The sequence below is a fragment of the Rhinoderma darwinii genome, unplaced genomic scaffold, assembly GCF_050947455.1.
Source record: "Rhinoderma darwinii isolate aRhiDar2 unplaced genomic scaffold, aRhiDar2.hap1 Scaffold_1976, whole genome shotgun sequence".
NCBI lineage: Eukaryota > Metazoa > Chordata > Amphibia > Anura > Rhinodermatidae > Rhinoderma > Rhinoderma darwinii.
Window position 1 is genome coordinate 33,312 of NW_027462338.1, and position 23,284 is coordinate 56,595.

General features: G+C 45.4%; 1 long non-coding RNA gene across 1 annotated transcript; it reads right to left on the minus strand.

Annotated features, from left to right (window-relative positions):
• Positions 1-5,000: 5,000 nt before the first annotated feature.
• On the minus strand, positions 5,001-22,349 carry LOC142700870 (uncharacterized). The gene is made up of 4 exons (XR_012866746.1): positions 21,415-22,349; positions 5,845-6,057; positions 5,557-5,762; positions 5,001-5,070 (listed from the first exon to the last, which is right to left on the minus strand). It is a non-coding gene; the product is annotated as an uncharacterized LOC142700870 (long non-coding RNA).
• Positions 22,350-23,284: the final 935 nt, after the last annotated feature.

Below are 23,284 nucleotides of genomic sequence, written 5' to 3' on the forward strand. Positions count from 1 at the left end.
CAAAAAAATACAGTTAGACTCATAAAACATTCTCTGTATAGATAGATTTCTATCTATCTATACAATCTATCTATCCATCTATCTTTTTTTCTATCTACCTTTCTTTCTTTTATTCTATTAGAATAGGCAGGTAGGGAGTATATAATTATATATATATCCACATATATATATAATATATATAGCAATAGCGATTTATTTTTTGTTAGCGGTAGTGTAGATATATATAGCAGTTACAGAACCGATAAAAACACAGGGACATATACAAAAACACCGAAAAAGGCCATACTTACAAATGGACACAGCCAGGCCAGAAATGCTGATGAAAGGGCGAGCAGGTGCTTTAAATAATAATAGCCACTCCCACTAGTCTTGAGGGGAGTGGTGTGTGGTGCATGGGATGTGTAGTAAGAAATAATAAATGAATAGTGTGTGTGCAAGTGTAATACTATAAGTGAAATATAGGGGGCAGTAATAAATGAAGTGCCTCAATAGAAATAAATGGATAATGGGGTGCAAGTGAGTGAAACATGGAGGGATAGTGTGTACGTCATGAGGCACAACGTGTATAGCCAGGTAGAAGCCTATTTGTGACGCCTTGATAATTCATAGAGCGGGCTACCCTGCTTGCTATGCCAAACAACAACACACCATGCTCTCCCAGCATCAAAGACCCGGCTGTGTCCAAGAGAAGCGAATATACATAATAATGAAAAATACCTGGGGTATTGGTAATCATTTTGGCCAAAAGGACGCAAGCTCGCAATCCACGACAAGGATCCCCAGACTTGCGAGTTCATTTATTATTTCTTACTACACATCCCATGCACCACACACCACTCCCCTCAAGACTAGTGGGAGTGGCTATTATTATTTAAAGCACCTGCTCGCCCTTTCATCAGCATTTCTGGCCTGGCTGTGTCCATTTGTAAGTATGGCCTTTTTCGGTGTTTTTATATATAGCAGTTAGTTTGTGTGTTTTATAGAAAAAAAAATAATAATTTGTTTAGTTAGTGTTAGTTACGTTATGGCGAGGAAGTTGTTTAGCGCCAAGGAGGCATACGCCATGCTGTGGTCTGAGTCGGAGACCGCATCAGAGATGGCGTCCGAGATGGAACCTGTTTTAGGTAGTGACGATGACAGCGTCACTTCAGGTTCATCTTCAGGGAACGTTGTCCCTGATGCAGTTGAAACTCCAGAACATGAAAGCGCAGGGCCAAGTAGCGCTGTAGCACAGGACAGCCTGGTCCCTTCAGTCCAGGCTCTTGTATGGGCACCTGCCCCATCTTTTGGGCCTAGAATCCACGGATTTACTGCCACTCCTGGCATAACCGTGGACAATACAAATTTTGTCCAAATGGATTACTTCCATTTATTTATAACCGACGACATCCTAAATCAGATTGTCCACGAAACAAATTTATATGCCACGCAATATATAAGGCAGAAACCTTCATCCACCCATGCCAGAGATTGGACGCCCACCAATTAGCAGGAATTAAAAAAATTTTTGGGGCTCACCCTAAATATGGGTATTGTCAAAAAGCCCTCCATTAGGTCTTACTGGTCAACAAGACCCGCCCAAGCCACCCCAGTATATTCTGCAGTAATGCCCAGGTCTCGTTATGAGACAATAATGAGGTTCCTCCACTTCAATGACAACGCACAGGCCCCCCCAAGTACCGATGCAAACCGGGATCGGTTGTTCAAAATAAGACCGCTAGTAAATTCCCTGAATAATTTATTTCTGCAACTCTACACCCCTGAGCAGAATGTAAGTGTGGACGAATCCCTCCTCAACTTTCATGGCAGACTTAGCTTTCGCCAATATCTACCTTCCAAAAGGGCAAGATATGGCGTTAAGCTCTACAAACTGTGTGAAAGCGGGTCAGGATATACCACCGCCTTCAGGATTTATGAAGTGCGGGACCGCTCAATAAATGTTCCTGGATGCCCCCCTGATCTTTCCACCAGCAGTAAGATCGTGTGGGAGATAATGCAGCCTCTGCTTCACCAGGGGTACCACCTGTACTGTGATCATTTTTATTCCAGTGTGCCCGTTTAGGCATTTGCATGCTGCAAGGACTGGGGCATGTGGTACCATGCGCAAAAACAGAATTGGTTTTCCACAGCAATTAGTGGGGAAGCGCATGGTAAAGGGGGTCTCCTGTGCTTATGCATCTGAAGAATTGCTGGCGGTCAATTTCAGGGATCGCAAAGATGTGTATGTGCTAAGCACGATTCATACCGCAGGAACAGTGGCAGTGAGGGAAAGAGGGGCAACATCGGACAAGCACAAACCAGTGATCGGGTCCGAATATAACAAGTACATGGGGGGGTGGATTTAAGCGACCAGGTTTTACAGCCCTATTTAGTAAAACGCCAAACTAAAACCTGGTACAAAAAAGTGGCCATTTATCTGTTACAGGTGGCAAATCCACAACTCATTTGTGCTCTACAAAAAAAACAGAGGCAGAGACACATACCTGGATTTCCAGGAGAAAATTATTGAGGGCCTCATTTTTGATGTTCAGGACACCCGAGAATGCCCCCAGTCTGAGGATGTCACGCGACTGACTGAAAGACACTTCATCAGTCGGATTCCCCCAACACCAACCAGAAGCAACCCCCAGAAAAAGTGCCGCGTCTGCAGAAAAGACCGGCACCGCAAAGATTCCCGATATTTCTGTCCCTCATGTCCCTTACAACCAGGCCTGGGCATTGAGCCATGTTTTAAAAAATACCACACTGTTCTGCATTATTAGATTTTAGTTAATTCGTTGAAAATATATTTGCCCTACATTACGTTTTTATTTTTCCCCTGATTTTACTCCAAGGCTGGGGGAGGGAATGGGTGGGGGGTGGATGTCATGTTTGCATGTTCTCTAAAGTTCATCTGCTGGAGAGCTCCATTTGCATAAACCTGCAATTTCTTATTTTAGAAAACCCAAAAAAATAAATTCCCATTCTACCCCTAGATGAATATTTTGGGATTTCTGCTTCAAGAGCAGATATTTTGGACGTGTTATAGAAACTCTGTTGAGTTTTGTAAAACCAGCTTTGAAAAAAAGTTATTTGTGAAATAATCTTCTTCTATCGTCCGCCCTCCTACTTCTCTATGTGATAATAAGACACACATATTTGGTATCCCCATGCACAGGAGAAGTGGCAGAAAGTGAAAGGAGATTATTTTTGTCCGTGGTCTATGCCGTGTGTGAAAAATGCTGGTATAAACTGACGTATTTGCTAAAAAATTGCTAATTTTATTTTGATCCATCTTATTCAAGAAACTTTCAGAAGAAAACTGGACAGTCTAAAAATATGATAAACCCCTTGAAGGAAACCTTGTGGGGTCTACTTGTGTGAATGAAGTCATTTATGGGGTGATTCTAATGTTTCAGCAGCATTAGGCCCCCCAGAAAACAGTATGCGGCTATAAAGTCAAGTGCAGAATTCCTGGACCAAAAAGCCTCCTTTTATGCCAAGCCCTGGCACATGCCCGCACAGTGAATAAGGCACACATATTTGGTATCCCCATGCACAGGAGAAGTGGCAGAATGTGAAAGGAGATTAATTTTGTCTGTGGTTCATTTTGTGTGGGAAAAAGCTATCATAAACTGACGCAATTGCTAAATTCTTGCATTTTTTTCCAATTTTGCCCACTTTAGAGAAAGAAATAAAAATGATATATACTGACAAATGCCACTAAAACAAAGCCCTATCTGTCCTTTAAGAAGAGTGTAAAATTCAAAGATGAACTTTATTCACCTGCAGAGTTATAGTCATCTAAAGAAGCGCAAAGCAAAATTGTCAAATTTGCTCTGGTCATTTAGCTGTAAAACAGCCTAGTCCTTAACCGGTTAAAGGTCTGTGTCCATACATACTGACAGTTTCCAATCATCGCTGACGAAATGCCTTCGTCCGGGGGTGGCGTCTCTCCAGTGGGACCCTCCATTTACATGCACAGCATTCAATCAGGCATGATAGGGGCGTTACTCATCCAGGCAATGTGTTAGCTCGTACTGGCGTCATGCGCCAGGTCTAAAGATGGCCGACGGCACACTCCTGGCCACGCGTCATCCAGGCGGGCGGGGGATCGACGACGTCTGACGTCGCGAAGCCCCGCCCACTGGGATATAGACGCACGAGCAACGAGATAGCCCAGTCACTCCCCCTGGCGTAAGCGCACAGCTGTACATGCCTGGATATATAGGTGGGTATGGATACAGATTAGCCTGACTGGACGATGTCGCAACAAAAGACATAGTATTGATTTATACATTGGATGAAGTACCAAACTGACAGTATGGCGATGGCGTTATGAACTATAATTCTATCATCGGTCATGGTTATATGTCAAGCACATCATTGAGAAATAAATGCATAAAAATAAATAGAGTGAAAATATATATATATTATGTATGATGGTGATATGAAATAAAGTGACCCGAAATTGGTAAAACATTATATGTTGTATGTTTTTATGTGTGATAAAAAAGTGAGTAGAACCTATGTATAAAATTGGTTATGTGAATTCATATAGTATAAGTGTACACAAAACTATGTATATACAAAAAAATATAACTATATATCATGAAAAATATAAAATCTATATATATTAAGTGACATGTATAGATATGCATATTTAGACATATAAATAAATATGCAAGTGCAAAAACGAATAAAAATATAAATAGAAGAGAAATGACATTAGTGAAGAAAAAAGTATACGTACATGGTACAGAAAGATATTCCAAACATGACTGTGTGTGTGACTAAAAGGTGAAAAGCGTGTAACCAATGTGGAAACAAAGAATAATAGAAATATATACAACAGATGCATAAAATATACGCATGTATAAGCTATATATAATAAAAATGGTCATAAAATACATTTAGTGCATTTAATCAAATAAATGTATATTTCTATGCAATCATATAACCAAAATGGATCAATATGCATATTATTGTTATATGAGTCATTATTCGCTATATTAGCCACATGTCTTCATAGAAATATTCCTACTTCCGAGGTCACCCAATAAAGTAGCGACACAACTATCTGTAGAGAAACTGAAAAATGGAGGGCAAATTAATAACAATACAAATTAAAATAAAATATATACAACGTACATTTATGTTATAAAGAGTGACCCACTGGAGGTCAATGGTCAGAGAAATGGAGCAAAATTCACATTTTCATTTAGTCCAAGTGGACGCAGAGTCCCCAGAGTCCAGATCCACTTTGATTCACACTGAGCCAGTTTTTTTTTATATATCACCTTTACGAATATTTGGTTCGATGCAATCAATGCCCCTAACTTTCAATTTCGTCGGGTCACATGCATGGTGTGTCTTAAAGTGTGTCTACAGCTTTTAAAGTTTCTAATGTTTCAATGGCCCCCGCTCCCATGATGTCTCTTACATGTTCTCTAACCCGGATCTTAAATTCTCTGGATGTGAGACCAATATATATTTTGGGGTATGGGCATGTAGCATAGTAAACTACTGCTTTTGTTGAACACGAAATTGAATGCGTAATGGTAAAGGTTTTCTTACCTGCTGAATAAGAAAAAGAGGTCGCCCTCTCAATGTTGGGGCACGCAACACAACTTCCACATGCTCTACAGCCCCATTTTGGGTACCAAATGGGAACTTCAAGTCATTACGTTGATAGTAGCTCTTGACAAGATAGTCTTTGAGGTTTTGTGATCGTCTCGCAGAGATACTTGGGTACTTGGTGATATCTTTTTCTATTGTGGGGTCTGTGAGTAAAATGGGCCAAAATTGTTTAATTATTCCCTTCATTTGAAACCAGCGTGATTGGTAGTTTGTTGTAAATCTTACCTGTACTTCAGACTGGCTTTTCGGTTTAGGGAATAAAAGATTCTCTCTCGGAGTACTTTTGGCACGATAGTACGCTTTTTTGATCGATCTTTTGCTATATCCGCGGGCCAGAAAACGATTAGTGAGGTCATAGGCTTGTTTTTCAAAGACCTCTATAGAGAAACAAATCCTTCTGATCCTGAAGAATTGGCCTGTTGGTACTGCCCATATAGTCTGTTTGGGGTGAGAAGAAGAAGCATGAAGAAAAGAGTTTACCGCAGTGGTTTTACGGAATACATCAGTTTGGAGGAAACCATTAGAGTCCCGTAATAGTTTAATGTCCAAAAATTCTGCTTGATGTTTATTAGAATGATAGGTTAACTTGATATTGAAGTCATTTTTGTTCAAGTCATGTATAAAAGTGGCAAGTGATGCCGGCGTATCTTTCCAGATGAGCAGGATGTCATCAATGTATCGGGACAAAAAAATATGACCTGGTCCATTGAGACACCCTGCCCACCCTGGAAAAGATCCCTCTCCCACAGCCCGAGGAACAAATTGGCATATGAGGGTGCACAGGCCGCCCCCATTGCCGTTCCCTGGAGCTGTAGGTAGAAAGACCAGTTAAAAATGAAAAAGTTGTGAATAAGGGCGAATTCAAGTAAGGTAAGTATAAACTTAGAGAAATTAGTTTCCATGTTTCCTGTGTTGAGAAAGAATTCAGCTGCTTTGAGTCCGTCAGCATGACGTATACTGGTGTATAGCGACTCAACGTCGCAAGTGACTGACAACATATCATCCTCTATATTGATTCCGTCAACCCTTTGCAGAAGATCTGCTGTGTCTCGTACGTATGATGGTAAGCACTCGACAAATCCCTTTAAATTATAGTCAATAAAGTTACAGTTTTTTTCTGTCATATTACCCCTACCTGATATGATGGGCCTTCCTGGAGGAATCTTAGAGTCTTTATGGACTTTAGGTAGTAAGTAGAGGGTTTGGATTGTCGGTTCAACTGGTGTAAGTGCTTTGTAAAGCTCCTTTGTGATGGTGTTGTCAAATAGGGCTTTATTCAATATTTTTAGAGTAAATACAGATAGACCTACAAAATTATTATAATCCCCAGACCTCCCTAAACAAAAACAGACCCCTAAATAATTACAGACCCCAGATCAGACCCCTAAAGAAATGCAGACCCCAGACCAGACCCCTAAATAAATACAGACCCCAGACCAGACCGCTAAATAAATGCAGACCCCAGACCAGACCCCTAAATAAATGCAGACCCCAGACCAGACCCCTAAATAAATACAGACCAAAGACTAGACCCCTAAATGAATACAGACCCCAGACCAGACCCCTAAATAAATACAGACCCCAGACTACACCCCTATATAAATACTGACCCAAGAATATGCCCCTAAATCAATGCAGACCGCAGAACAGACCCCTAAACAAATACAGACCCCAGACTGGACCCCTAAATAAATGCAGACCCCTGACTAGACCTCTAAATAAATGCAGACCCCAGACTAGACCCCTAAATAAATACAGACCCCAGACCAGACTCCTAAATAAATACAGACCCCAGACTAGACCCCTAAATAAATGCAGACCCCAGACTAGACACCTAAATCAATGGAGACCCCAGACCAGACACCTAAATCAATGTAGACCACAGACCAGACCACTAAATAATTACAGACCCCAGACCATATCCCTAAATGAATTCAGACTACAGACCTAACCCCTAAATAAATACAGACCCCAGACTAGACCTCTAAATAAATGCAGACCCCTAAATAAATACAGACCCCAGACCCCTAACAAAATACAGACCCCAGACCAGACCCCTAAATAAATACAGACCCCAGACTAGACCCCTTAATAAATACAGACCCCTAAATATAAACCCAGATTCTATATTTGTTTGGAGTCTTACTGGTGTTTCCGTTTATAATGTGGGGGTACATGTAAGCGGGGCGGAGTATATAAGGGGCATAGTCAGGGGGTATAATAATGGGGTAAAAAAAATAATAAATAATCCATAGATGTGTGTTACGCTGTGACACAATCCTTTCTGCACAGGCCGGTGTCGCACTGATAAATGGCGTCCTTTCTTATCCCCCGTTTGGTCCACACTCCGCACCTTTGCAGTTTGGGGAGTTTTGCTGTGAAGTGTTGTCCTGGTATAATACGGGCACCCTCGCTTCCAGCAGATATGTTTGGGCTCTCCCCTTCCTGGTTCCCTAATTTTAGAACCTTAATAATTCGCCACTTGAAACAGAAGAAATGTTCCCCTCGGGCACAACTGCATATTTTTTTATTTCCTGGCTTATTGGAGTCATAACTAATTTTATTTTTCATAGACGTAGTGGTATGAGGGCTGGTTTGTTGTGGGACGAGCTGTAGCGATTATTGGTACCATTTTGGGGTACATGCGACTTTTTGATCACCTTTTATCCTATTTTTTGGGAGGCCAGGTAAACAAAAAAACGCAATTCTGGCACAGATTTTTTAGTTTTTTTCATACAGTGTTCACCACGCGTTATAAACTACATGTTACCTTTATTCTGCGGGTCAGTACGATTCCGGCAATACCTAATTTATAGAACTTTTTTATGTTTTACAACTTTTTGCACAATAAAATTACTTTTGTAAAAAGAATGTATTTTTTCTGTCGCCAAGTTGTGAGAACCATAACGTTTTAATATTTTTGTCGCCGGAGCTGTACGAGGGCTTGTTTTTTGCGGGACGAGCTATAGTTTTTATAGGTACTATTTTTGGATACGGGCGAATTTTTGATCACTTTTTTATTCCAATATTTGTAGGGCAAAGTGACCAAAAAACAGAAACTCTGGTATAGTTTTTTACGGGTTTTTTTTTACGCTGTTCACCGCGTGCAATAAATAATATAATATTTTGATACCTCAGGTCGTTAGGGTCGCGGCGATGCCAAATACATATGGTTTATTATTTTTTTTCAATAATAAAGGACTTGATAAGAGAAAAAGGGCAATTGTGTTTTATTTTATTACTTGAAACTTTTATTGTTTTCAAACTTTTATTTTTTTCACTTTCTTTTACACTTTTTCATACTTTCTTTTACACTTTTTTTCAAGTCTCACTAGGGGACTTGAAGTTCCAACTGTCTGATGTTTTTTTTCTAATACATTGAACTACCTACGTAGTGCAATGTATTAGATCTGTCAGTTATTCACTGACAGCAAGCCAATTAGGCTTCCCCTTCTGGCGGGGCCTAATCGGCTTCCGTAATTGCAGAGCAGGAGGCCACTGTGTCTCCTGTTGCCATAGCAGCAGTCGCCAGTCCTGATTGCCTGTCAGAGCTGGTGATCTGCTAGTAACCACTACGATGCAGCAATCGCTTTCGATTGCTGCATCGAAGGGGTTAATGGCAGGGATCGGAGCTAGCTCCGGTTCCTGCCATTACAGGTGGATGTCCGCTGTAACATACAGCTGACTTCCACCACTGATGACGACGGATCAGCTCCTGAGCCGGCGCCATCTTGCCGGTGGCTACGGAAGCCAATCAGGCTCCGACGCCGGGCGGATCTTGACCGGCTTCCGTGCTAGGCAGACCGTAAGGCCAGTATTAGGCCTCCGGATGCCATTGCAGCCACCGGAACCCCGGCAATTTCATTGCTGGGGTTCCGATGAGCTGCAAACACCTTAAGTGCAGCACTCGCGTTTGAGCGCTGCACTTAAGGGGTTAATGGCGGGGATCAAAGCTAATTTCAGTCCCCGCCATTACAGCCGGATGTCAGCTGTAAGATACAGCTGAGATCCGGTGATGATGGCACAGACTCAGATTCAGAGACGGTGCCAAACATTTGGCGTATGGATACGGCAATTTGCGGGAAGTCATAGCTTTCCATGGCGTACCCATACGGCAAATGTCGGGAAGGGGTTAATGTAAGGATGTGTACACTTAATTGTGCAGCAACGCTTGTTGTCTCCATTCTATGTCAGTGTGGGAAGTAGATGTCCGGCCTTATGATTTTGTGATATGTGATAGACCCAGAATCCCAATCACCAAACCAAAGAATGCAAAATAAAGACACAAAACATTATAATTGGGTGTTAAATGATCAAAACTTTTATTATATTATATGACCAAACCCAAAATGGCAAACCTCCGACTCACGAAGAGTCACCCTCCAGCACGCAGGAAAGGAAAAACCCCCTGTGGGGGAAACCTCTATGGAAACCATGGCTGGAGGATTGCCCTTCCTCTGGGCTTAGAAGGTGCCAAAATATCATTTGTAGCAGAATTTGTACGTTTTCTCAGATTTTCAAGGAAAGACAATACAATGAACGAACAACATAAAACACATAAATCGGCTGATCTGGTTGGCTAGGCGGATGTCTCTCTACCTGGGCACTCATTAAAATAAATGGGCGATCCACGGATGAGACGGGTCCTCCAGATGCCTCCTTGTAGCACCTGTCTCTGCTCTGGCTAATAGAGGGGGATCTCCTGCTGGAATCCCCCCTCTATTACAGACAACCCGTATGAAGAGGATGGCATCACTGTGATGAAGAAGTGGTCTGGGGTGAAGGGTTTCCCTGCTAGAACCTCCAAATTACATCAGGTCGGTATTGGTGGGGAAGTCAAGCTCAAGGTCCTCAGTCCCATCCAATATGGCGCTGAATGTGGCAGTAAAACCTTCTAATATGGAATCTTCTTTATGTCATAAACATTTGTATTTATGACATCAGCACCTTCATCATCATTACTACAGGAATTTATTACCACTGCACAACTCATACATTGTGACGTCACCCACAGTGGTCTGAAGTGTTAACCCTTTAATGACTGGCAGTGTACTTACCACAGAGGCCATAAAGCTGAATAGAACATATCAGCGTCCATAAAGGAAAAGGGATAATGCAGGGAGCATCTCCGCACAAGAACTATCCATGACAAAGGGTTGTCCAGGATAAGATAACTTGTCTGCTTTCTCCAAAAACCAGCACCACACCTGTCCATAGGTTGTGTGTGGTACTACAGCTCATTACCATTCACTTCAATGGAGCAAACCTGCAATACCAGATACAACCTGTGGATAGGTGTGGTGCTGTTTTTGGAAGAAAGCAGACATATTTTTCTAATCGTGCACAGCTCCTGTTAGAAATAGTTCAAAAAAAGTGGGGGGAGAAGGAGAAGAAGGGGAGAGGGAAAGAAGAAATTAAAAAAAGGGAAAAAGGGGAACTCTGAGGTAAAAGAAATCAAACTAGACTGAAAGGAGTCTGCTGGAGGTGCCAGATGGAAAGACAGATTCTGCCATGGGGACCAGATTAGTTGAAATGTATCTTGAAGGGGGGCTTCAGAGAGTGGGTTTTAACCCCTTCCCGCCCTATGAAGTGCTGTTGCATTGAAAAACTATGCAGTTCATCTTCGAATGCAGCGTCACAAAAACAAATTATTTTGTAAAAAATAAAACTATATAAATTTGGTATCGCCATAATCGTAGTGACCCGCAGAATCAAGTTATCATGCAATTCATGCCGCCCGATGAACACTGTAAAATCAAAACAGAAATGGCGGAATTACAGGTTTTTTTTCAATTCACCCCACAAAATGTAGGTTTTTAAAAAAAAAAAATTAATACATTATATGGTACATTAGTCCGCAGGGTAAATTCCACATAAACAGCGCCATTCATCGGTTAACTGTTTAAATGATACCAGCTCAAGTGACCTTTATCGAGAAACACCATAAGAAATGTTTTCACAATTAACCTTCTAATTGGGCCTAGCATGTGTGGTACTGTCTGCTAAGCCGTTGTATCTAAGCATATTATATGTGATACTGTCTGCTGAGCCGCTGTCTCCTATCAAGTAGCAGAGCTATCAGGTGTCATAGTGTAATGAAACGGGGTAGGGAGACAGACAGGTGAGCCCTAATCTACCCGAAACTCAGTCCCTGCCTACTTGCACGGCCCGTCCTAAGTGACGGCGTACAACTGGGCGATGGTCGATACGCTCAATAAGTGCAAGACAGACAACACAAGACAAGGGCACACAGAAGATAAAGGGGGAGGTAGGGGCAGTTGCCCACGGCAACACCGTGCGCAACAGGCAGTGGTGAACGAGCCGAGACAAACCAGGAGAGTACGAAGTAGCAAATCAGAGCAGGAGAATAGTCAGTCAAGCCAGGGTCAATAAGTAACAGCGGTCAATAAGGTAAGTAGCAAGAATCGCAGAGCCAGGAAACCAGACAATCACAGGCAAGGAACATGCTGCAAGTGAGGGTAAAAATAGACCAAGGGCAGGAGCTAGAACCGTCAGGCCAGGCTTTGATAGGTTCTCCCTCTCCTCAGCCTGCCAGCCTGAGTGGTAACAGATCGCGTCACTCGAGCAGACCTTGGAGCTGATGAAGGCTGATTAACCCCGGGCGTCGACACAGAACCTGTGTCTGGCAAACCCTTTACAGTACCCCCCTTTTTATGAGGGGCCACTGGACCCTTCCTAGGTGGGCCTGGCTTGTTGGGGAACCGAAATTGGAACTTGCTGAGCAATATACCGGCGTGAACATCCCGGGCGGGTACCCAAGTCCTCTCCTCAGCCCCGTATCCTCTCCAATGGACCAGGTACTGGAGGGAGCCTTGGACCATCCTGCTGTCCACAATCTTGGCTACCTCGAATTCTACCCCATCCGGAGTGAGAACAGGAACCGGAGGTTTCCTCGATGTAGCCAAGGACGGGGAGCAGCTTTTCAAGAGGGAGGCAAGGAAAACGTTGTGTATCTGAAAAGACGGGGGTAACTCCAGCCGGAAGGTGACAGGGTTGAGGACCTCAATAATTTTGTATGGCCCTATATACCAGGGAGCAAACTTCTTGGACGGAACTTTAAGGCGCAAATTTTTAGAAGACAGCCACACCAGATCCCCGACCACAAGCAGAGGGTTAGTTGAACGTCTTTTATCTGCCTGAGTCTTTTTGATGATCTGGGACGCCTCAAGGTTCTTCTGAACCTAGGCCCAGACTGTGCACAGTTCCCGATGAACGACATCTACCTCGGTATTGTTGGAACCACCAGGTGAAACGGAGGAGAACCGTGGATTAAGCCCAAAATTACAGAAGAAGGGGGAAACCCCCGACGAGCTACTGACCCGGTTATTAAGGGAAAATTCGGCGAGGGGAATGAAGGAGACCCAATAATCTTGAAAGTTTGAGATAAAACAACTTTAGTATAGTTCCACAGACTGATTAGTCCTCTCAGTTTGGCCATTAGTTTCAGGATGGAAGGCCGAGGAAAAGGACAGATCAATCTCCAGCTTCTTACAGAAAGCTCTCCAAAACAATGAAACAAATTGTACCCCTCTGTCAGAAACAATATTGACCGGAACCCCATGACGCAGGATGTGTTTGACAAACAAGGTAGCTAACGTCTTGGCATTGGGTAGTTTCTTGAGGGGTGCAAAGTGGCACATCTTACTGAAGCGGTCTCCTACAACCCACACCACCGACGTGCCTTGGGACGGAGGCAGATCGGTGATAAAATCCATGGAGATATGGGTCCAAGTCTCTGGGGAATGGGCAAAGAACTTAGTAAACCCGCAGGTCGGGACCTGGGAGTCTTGGACCTAGTACAAATTTCACAAGCGGCGACGTAGGCCTTAACGTCTTTAAGCAACCCAGGCCACCAATAGGTTCTAGAAATGAGGTGCTTGGTACCCAGGATGCCTGGATGGCCAGATAGTGCGGAGTCGTGGTTCTCCCTGAGCAACCTTAGCCGGAATTGCAGGGGAACAAATAGCTTGTTCTCAGGAAGGTTCTCGGGAGCAGAAGCTTGATCAGCCGCAATTTCGGAGACTAAGTCTGAATCCACAGAGGATATGATTATACCTGGGGGCAAAATACAAGCGGAATCCTCCTCAAGAGAGGGGCTGGCCATGAAACTACGCGACAGAGCATCAGCTTTAACATTTTTTGTCTAACTCCAAGGACTTCCCAGCTACAGCGAACAGGCCTTGACCCCCTCAAGCCTGAGAGTCCCGCCACAACAAAATAGCCCTCCCAATGCCATCCTGCAAGCCCAAGCACCACAAATCCATTCCCACATCCATTCCCACATCATTCAGGTGAACACCATCTGCACTCCAATACGCTCCAACTCCAGCTTCCAAGTCCCAGTGCACATATGCCGCCATTCCGCGCAACAAATGCAGACACCGCCCTGTTAACTTTTATCCAGGCTTTGTTGATCCGCTCCACCGACCGTGCCAAACGCCAGGATTTTCTAGGCACAATATCCGACCACACCGTCATCAAGTTCGGGTACAACGACCACAGATGCAACAGATCGTGTTTTATGTCCCGAACCAACTCACGGAACGGGCGGGCCCAAGATCGTTGCGCACAAGAAATCATCTAAATAATGAATGATCGAATCCACCCCCGCCACAGATTTGACCACCCATTCCAAAAATGAGCTAAACACCTCAAAGTACGCACAAGAAATGGAACAACCCAAGGGGAGACACTGATCCACATAAAAACCGCCCCCCCCCCAAAAAACACCCCAGTAAACGCTGACTATCCGCATGCACCGGCAACAGCCGAAAAGCCGCCTCGACATCCGTCTTGAACATTAACGCCCCCTACCATGGAAACGCACCCACTGCACCGCCGCGTCGAATGACATATACAAGACCGAGCAAAGATCCCGATCTATCCCGTCATTAACCGACAAGCCCTTAGGATAAGACAAATAGTGAATCAAACGGTATTTGTTCGCCTCCTTCTTCGGGACAACCCCCAGCGGGGAGACGACCAAACCCGGGATGGGGAGAGAACTCAAGGGCCCCGCCATGCGCCCCAAATCCACCTCTTTTGCCAATTTCTCCCTAACCACGTCAGGATGCTGGTAAGCTGACTTCAGATTTTTTATGGAAAAGGGGACCCTGTGAGGAGGGGAGGGGATACAAAAACCCACATTAAAACCATCAAACCACAACTGCGCACTGGCCCTGTCCGGATAACTATTTAGAAACCTGACTATCCTTTCCAGCTTCACTGGCGTTACCCCCATGACTGGCGTTAAAACCCCCACCCCCACCTCATTTTCCCTTGTGCAAGCATTTGGATGCCCCGTGGGACGCCCCATTGCATTGAGCACAAAGGTGCTTGAACTTGCAACCTGCACCGAATTTACACTGCCCCTCATTGTATTGCCAGCACAGCTCGAGCTTTGCGTTGCCCCCTGAGCTGGATTGACCAGATTGGCCTGCTGCCCCCCCCCCCCCGCTCCCGGGAAAGGATTGGCCCGTAACCAGAGGGCAATATCCTCGTGGTCCCACCTAATATTGGGCCGAAGGTACCGGAGCGTTGGCCACCGCTGCAGCTTGTTCCTCCAACCAGGCGGGGCCGAATGCAGCAGCCGCCGCCCGCATCTGCTCAATGAAGTGCTGCGCTGAAATGAGGTAAGGTGGCCGCCGGATGGGAGATGCGTGGATGGATGTCTTACTCCGTGCGCTGCTCCCGACCAAAAGACCGGGAAGTCAGCGCACTTCCGGCTAACCCTCACCGGATCCCCTCCCTCTCCTAGACCATCCCCCTCCACTAACTCTCCCCTTTGGCTGTGACACGATCCTCCCTCCTATCCCCGTCATGTCTGGCCTACCCTCCATTGTGGCAGAGACCGTCCGGCCTGTGCTTTCTATGGTTTTGTGCTTGGGATTTTGGGTCTATCACATATCACAAAATCATAAGGCCGGACATCTACTTCCCACACTGACATAGAATGGAGACAACAAGCGTTGCTGCACACATCGATTACATTAAGATATTGTATTACGGTCTGTAGCCTTTGGGGGAATATATTAACCTTTCTACAACAGTTTACTAGCGTAGAAAATCCACAAAATGCGCAAATGTCAAAATTTTTGGGGGCAACAAATGGGCAGGGCTTAGCAGAAATGGCCAACAATTTTACTATAATTTACGCCAGTAACTGATGTAAATTATAGCAGAAATCTATATGTATAGTGCGGCCCAGATTTATCTCTGGGGGGCGTAACAAGGCAAAGGTCCGTGCCAGACCCATACCTCCCCACCAATCAGACTGTATGCCCCCCCAATCAGACAATAAAATACATTTTAAAAATGTACTTACCTCACCACTCCGTTTCTCCCTCCCGGATTCCCTCAGACTCTTACAGCAGGCCGCAGCATGTAGAAAGTACTGATGACAGGCCGCGTTGCAGCTAAAAGATGCGACACATTTATTAAGAGTAGTTCGCCTGTTAATAAATGTGTTGCATCTTACTCCAGCAAACTGTTTAATAGGACTGGTGTATGAAACGCCAGTATTAAAGGGAATGTGTCGCTAGAATTGTTTTTAGGGGACTGAGTGGCACTGAGTGGCGGGTAGATTAGGGCTCACCTGTCTGTCTCCCTACCCCGTCATTACATAATCACAGGCCCATATACCTTTTCTAAACTGGTCCCTGACACAACTATGGACCCTCTTGAGACCCTGGCTCAGCAAATGCAGGGCCTCTCCCTACAGGTCCAAGCCCTGGCTCAGAGGGGCAACCAGCGTGATGCTACCCTGGTAGTGCCCTACCTCACTTTTTTCTCCTTTCGGGAGAGTTGTAGGCTCTATTTCCGTCTAAGGCCCCACTCCTCAGGTTCTGAGAGCCAGCAAGTGGGTATAATTATGTCCCGGCTCCAGGACGGGCCCCAAGAATGGGCCTTCTCCTTGGCTCCTGACGCCCCTGAACTTTCCTCTGTTGATCTTTTTTTTTCTGCTCTCGGGCTCATCTATGACGAGACTGACAAGACTGCTTTTGCCGAGAGTCAGCTGGTGACCTTACGTCAGGGTAAGACACCCATTGAGGAGTACTGTTCTGACTTTAGAAAGTGGTGTGTAGCTTCTCGGTGGAATGACCCTGCCTTGAGGTGCCAGTTTAGATTGGGTCTGTCGAACGCCCTCAAAGACCTGTTAGTTAGCTATCCCTCTTCTGACTCCCTAGATCAGGTTATGGCTTTAGCGGTATGTCTTGACCGACGTCTCAGGGAACGACGACTTGAACGTTTTTGTGCTTTCTCCTCTGCCTCCCCCATGATGGCTCCCGAGGTTCCGTTGCTTCGTTCTTCCACGGAAAACTCGGATGAACCAATGCAACTCGGGGCCTCCGTGTCTCCCCAACAACGTAGAGAGCTCCGCAGGAAGAATGGTCTCTGCTTCTACTGTAGGGATGACAAGCATCAAGTGAACAACTGTCCTAGGCGTAAGAATAAGCAGCCGGAAGAACTTCCGCGCCTAAGTGACCATCGGGGAGGTCACTTGGGCGCACAGGTATTTCCCGTAAATATGAAACCTTAAAAGATCTTGCTTCCCTTTCAGGTCTCTTTTGAGGGTAGGTCTGCTACCGGCAGTGCCATCGTGGATTTAGCGTCTTCTGATATTATGTCTGTGGAATTTGCTATGTTTCTAGCTATGCCATTGATTGATTTGCCTAAACCTGTCCCGGTAGTGGGTATCGACTCCACTATAACCAGCCCGATACAACACAGCAGCAGCAGCCATGCATTACAAGGGTGGGAAGGTCCACTGTTTTTGGCCCTTCCCAGCCTCATAATACCAGCCTACGGCCGCCCCAGTGCCCGACCATCACAACAGATGGTCGGGTACTGGATTGTACCAAGCTCTTCCCGGCACCCCTGTAATAACGGGTGTTTTTACGGTCGTGTGCATGAGGCCCCGTAATGACGGGTGGCTACATGTGTGCACCCGTCATTACGGCAGCGTTGCTAGGCGACGTCAGTAAATAGTCACTCTTCAGGGTGCTGAAAGAGTTAACTGATCGGCAGTAACTGTTTCAGCACCCTGGACAGTGACTACCGATCACAGTACCTGTTCATACTTACCGGGAACTCCCTGCTTCCTCCAGTCCGGTCTCCTGGCCGTTGCCTTGGTGACGCGTCCCTCTCGACATCCGGCCCGACATTCCTTGATGACGATGCAGCCCATGTGAGCGCTGCAGCCAATCACAGGCTGCAGAGGCCTCTGCAGCCAATCACAGGCTGAAGAGGCCTCTGCAGCCAATCATAGGCTGCCGCGTCAGAAAAGAAGGTCGGACTGGAGGAAGAAGAGGGACTCGTCACCAAGACAACGACCGGGTACGTATGAAATGCTTTTTATTTTATTTTTAATCAGCAGCCTCTTTTCTCTATCAGTGATTGATAGAGATAAGTGGCTGCCGATTTGTATAATATTTTTGACCGGGTTCGGTCAAAACGCATTCGCTGCGAACCGAACTTTTCCGGAAGTTCGGACCGAAACCGAGTTCGGTTGTCCCGGTTCGCTCATCTCTACAAATTTATATAGTTTTATTTTTTACAAAATAATTTGTTTTTGTGACGCTGCATTCGAAGATGAACTGCATAGTTTTTCAATGCAACAGCACTTCATAGGGCGGGAAGGGGTTAAAACCCACTCTCTGAAGCCCCCCTTCAAGATACATTTCAACTAATCTGGTCCCCATGGCAGAAATCTGTCTTTCCATCTGGCACCTCCGGCAGACTCCTTTCAGTCTAGTTTGGTTTCTTTTACCTCAGAGTTCCTCTTTTTCCCTTTTTTTAATTTCTTCTTTCCCTCTCCCCTTCTTCTCCTTCTCCCCCCACTTTTTTTGAACTATTTCTAACAGGAGCTGTGCAGGATTAGAAAAATATGTCTGCTTTCTTCCAAATACAGCACCACACCTATCCACAGGTTGTATCTGGTATTGCAGGTTAGCTCCATTGAAGTGAATGGTAATGAGCTGTAGTACCACACACAACCTATGGACAGGTGTGGTGCTGGTTTTTGGAGAAAGCAGACAAGTTCTCTCATCCTGGACAACCCTTTGTCATGGATAGTTCTTGTGCGGAGATGCTCCCTGCATTATCCCTTTTCCTTTATGGCCGCTGATATGTTCTATTCAGCTTTATGGCCTCTGTGGTAAGTACACTGCCAGTCAGTAAAGGGTTAACACTTCAGACCACTGTGGGTGACGTCACAATGTATGAGTTGTGCAGTGGTAATAAACTCCTGTAGTAATGATGATGAAGGTGCTGATGTCATAAATACAAATGTTTATGACATAAAGAAGATTCCATATTAGAAGGTTTTACTGCCACATTCAGCGCCATATTGGATGGGACTGAGGACCTTGAGCTTGACTTCCCCACCAATACCGACCTGATGTAATTTGGAGGTTCTAGCAGGGAAACCCTTCACCCCAGACCACTTCTTCATCACAGTGATGCCATCCTCTTCATACGGGTTGTCTGTAATAGAGGGGGGTTTCCAGCAGGAGATCCCCCTCTATTAGCCAGAGCGGAGACAGGTGCTACAAGGAGGCATCTGGAGGACCCGTCTCATCCGTGGATCGCCCATTCATTTTAATGGGTGCCCAGGAAGAGAGACATCCGCCTAGCCAACCAGATCAGCCGATTTATGTGTTTTATGTCGTTCGTTCATTGTATTGTCTTTCCTTGAAAATCTGAGAAAACGTACAAATTCTGTTACAAATGATATTTTGGCCCCTTCTAAGCCCAGAGGAAGGGCAATCCTCCAGCCATGGTTTCCCTAGAGGTTTCCCCCACAGGGGGTTTTTCCTTTCCTGCGTGCTGGAGGGTGACTCTTCGTGAGTCGGAGGTTTGCCATTTTGGGTTTGGTCATATAATATAATAAAAGTTTTGACCATTTAACACCCAATTAGAATGTTTTGTGTCTTTATTTTGCATTCTTTGGTTTGGTGATTGGGATTCTGGGTCTATCACATATCACAAAATCATAAGGCTGGACATCTACTTCCCACACTGACATAGAATGGAGACAACAAGCGTTGCTGCACAATTAAGTGTACACATCCTTACATTAACCCCTTCCCGACATTTGCCGTATGGGTACGCCATGGAAAGCTATGACTTCCCGCAAATTGCCGTATCCAAACGCCAAATGTTTGGCACCGGCTCAAAAGCTGAGTCGGTGCCATCATCGCCGGATCTCAGCTGTATCTTACAGCTGACATCCGGCTGTAATGGCAGGGACTGAAATTAGCTTTGATCCCCGCCAGATCTAATACATTGCACTACGTAGGTAGTGAAATGTATTAGAAAAAAATCATCAGACAGTTGGAACTTCAAGTCCCCTAGTGGAACGTGAAAAAAGTGTAAAAGAAAGTATAAAAAAGTGTAAAAAAAAGTAAAAAAAATAACAGTTTGATAACAATAATATTTTCTGCGTCCTATTAATTTCAATTGGAGCTCAGAGGTGGAAACCACTTGTAGAACATCAGCCCCCCACTCACAGTGAAATAACCATCAGTGGTATCCGCCCTGGAAACCACAGGGAATTCCACCTGAAAAACCGCACCAAATTTTAGTGCAGTTTTTCGGGCGGTATATCTCCTGCGGAAAGACCGCAGAAATCATTTTAAAAAAGCTTATACTTACCATAGTCATAGCGACGCGTATTCTGTTCTGAGCGCAGCCTGGCCTCCTGTGATGATGCTGTAGTACATGTGACCGCTGCAGCCTTTGATTGGCTGCAGCAGTCACATGGGATGGTATCATCATCCCCTGAGGCCAGACTGCGCTCAGTACAGAATATGCGTCGCTATGACTATGGCCGGGAGTAAGTATAAGCTTTTGTTTTTTCTCATTATACAATCAGGGCCGGGTCTAGGTTTATGTGAGCTATTTGGTGACACAGACTTAGTAGACCCCTTTGCGGGGGAACTCACGGGGGCAGTAAAATGGTAGAAAACGTCACTTTGTGCCTCCATATAGACGTTAGGACCTACTTATGCCCCCACATAGAAGTTAGGCCCCCAGTTTGTACCCCAAAAAAATTTGTGCCCTCTGTAGATAGTGGTAGTGCCACACAGCCCCCCTCCCTGGTTGTGCCACACAGCCCCCCTCCCTGGTTGTGCCACACAGCCCCCCTCCCTGGTTGTGCCACACAGCCCACCTCCCTGGTTGTGCCACACAGCCCCCTCCCTGGTAGTGCCACACAGCCCCCTCCTCCCTGGTAGTGCCACACAGCCCCCTCCCTGGTAGTGCCACACAGCCCCCCTCCCTGGTTGTGCCACACAACCCCCTCCTCCATGGTAGTGCCACACAACCCCCTCCCTGGTAGTGCCACACAGCGCCCTCCTCCCTGGTAGTGGCACACAACCCCCTCCTCCCTGGTAGTGCCACACAGCCACCCTCCCTGGTGGTACCACACAGCCTCCCGCCCCCCCCCCCCGGTAGGTAGCGATTTTGGTTTCCCTCTAGGAGTGGAATTCCAGCCAGAGTATATGCAGAGCTAAAGAACCCGTTTAGTAACACTGCCTTCTCTTGATCCCCTGTGACCAACTCCCCATTACCACTATTTAGGGGTCCTACATGTTCAGACCTTGGCTTTTTTTCATTTACATACTTGAAGATTTTTTGCAGATTTGATTTACTATCATTGGCCACCTGCCTTTCATTTTGTATTTTTGCTGATTTTATTACCTTTTTACAGATTTTATTAAGCTCTTTATCATTCTAGGCCAAATGGGCAACTATCTTTTAATAGACACTTACCATCTCTCCTTGCTCACTGTTACTGTATAGGGTGTGATTTCTGACCCTGATCTTCCAGGACGACACCATCTCCATTAACCATAACTGGGTGAACGGGTGTAACGTGTCCTTCATGTGGAGCCTCCTGCAGGCCAATCTGAGCGCTGTACAGAGGGAGATCAGTGAGTGGCGGGAGACCATGGACGGCTGGGAGCATCACTGTCAGGTGACATTATTATATATCGTATACATTCTGAGCATGGCCAGTGGGGGCGGGGCCTGTCTCTGGCAGACTAATTGGGGGCGGGGTCTTTTCATTTGATGGAGGACCCAGTTGAGTCGAGGTCTATCCCTGGAGGGCCCAGTGGGGGAGAGACCTGTCCCCGGAGGTCCTAGTGGAGTGTCCCCGGAGGACCTAGCGAAAGACTGCAGCACCGAGCAGGCCGGCCTCCTGGGATTACATCTCATCCCTGGAGACCGCTGTAGCCTGGACTGGCAGAGCGGTGGTCACATGGGATGAAGTGTTCTCCAAGAAGGACGTCGTCATGCAGGCCAGCCTCCTGGGATGACGTTTCATCTATGTGATCGCCGCTACAGCCTGTGATTGGCTGAAGAGGATAATCGCTGGCAGTGGCGGATCCCCAAATGGGCGTTTCAGGCGGTCGGCCGGGGCCCAAGACTTGCAGGGGGCCCATGCACACAAGTGAAACAAAACTCTCCAGGGCTGCTGCTGCCGGCCGCATTCTAGAGATCATCGGTCCCACGTGCTGATGAAGAGGCGGGGGGAATGTGCAGGGGGAGTCAATTGCGGCCAGGGAACAGGGGCACAGCACATCAGCTGTAGAGAGCAGACTGTCAGAGATTGTGATGGGCAGGTGCTGGAGTCTCCCTGACAGTCTGCTCCTCTGTGCTGCTGTACATTGTCCCTCCTGTCTAAACCTCCAGCAGCTGCCTGATAACGGCAAAACTGAAACTAGAGGGTGAAGGACCTGTGGTGACGTCACAGTCACATGATTAAGGTCCTGGAGGCTGCCAGAGACAAGCACCGCAGAGGAAGAGACTGGTAAGTAAGTGTGTGTGAGTGTGTTAATGTATGTCTATGTAGTGTGTGCTGTGTATATAGTGTCTATAATGTAAGTCTATATAGTGTGTGCTGTGTATATAGTGTCTATAATGTAAGTCTATGTAGTGTGTGCTGTGTATATAGTGTGTGCTGTGTATATAGTGTGTGCTGTGTATATAGTGTCTATAATGTAAGTCTATAGTGTGTGCTGTGTATATAGTGTCTATAATGTAAGTCTATATAGTGTGTGCTGTGTATATAGTGTGTGCTGTGTATATAGTGTCTATAATGTAAGTCTATATAGTGTGTGCTGTGTATATAGTGTCTATAATGTAAGTCTATGTAGTGTGTGCTGTGTATATAGTGTCTATGATGTAAGTCTATGTAGTGTGTGCTGTGTATATAGTGTCTATAATGTAAGTCTATGTAGTGTGTGCTGTGTATATAGTGTCTATAATGTAAGTCTATGTAGTGTGTGCTGTGTATATAGTGTCTATAATGTAAGTCTATAGTGTGTGCTGTGTATATAGTGTCTATAATGTAAGTCTATGTAGTGTGTGCTGTGTATATAGTGTCTATAATGTAAGTCTATAGTGTGTGCTGTGTATATAGTGTCTATAATGTAAGTCTATGTAGTGTGTGCTGTGTATATAGTGTGTGCTGTGTATATAGTGTCTATAATGTAAGTCTATATAGTGTGTGCTGTGTATATAGTGTCTATAATGTAAGTCTATATAGTGTGTGCTGTGTATATAGTGTCTATAATGTAAGTCTATGTAGTGTGTGCTGTGTATATAGTGTCTATAATGTAAGTCTATGTAGTGTGTG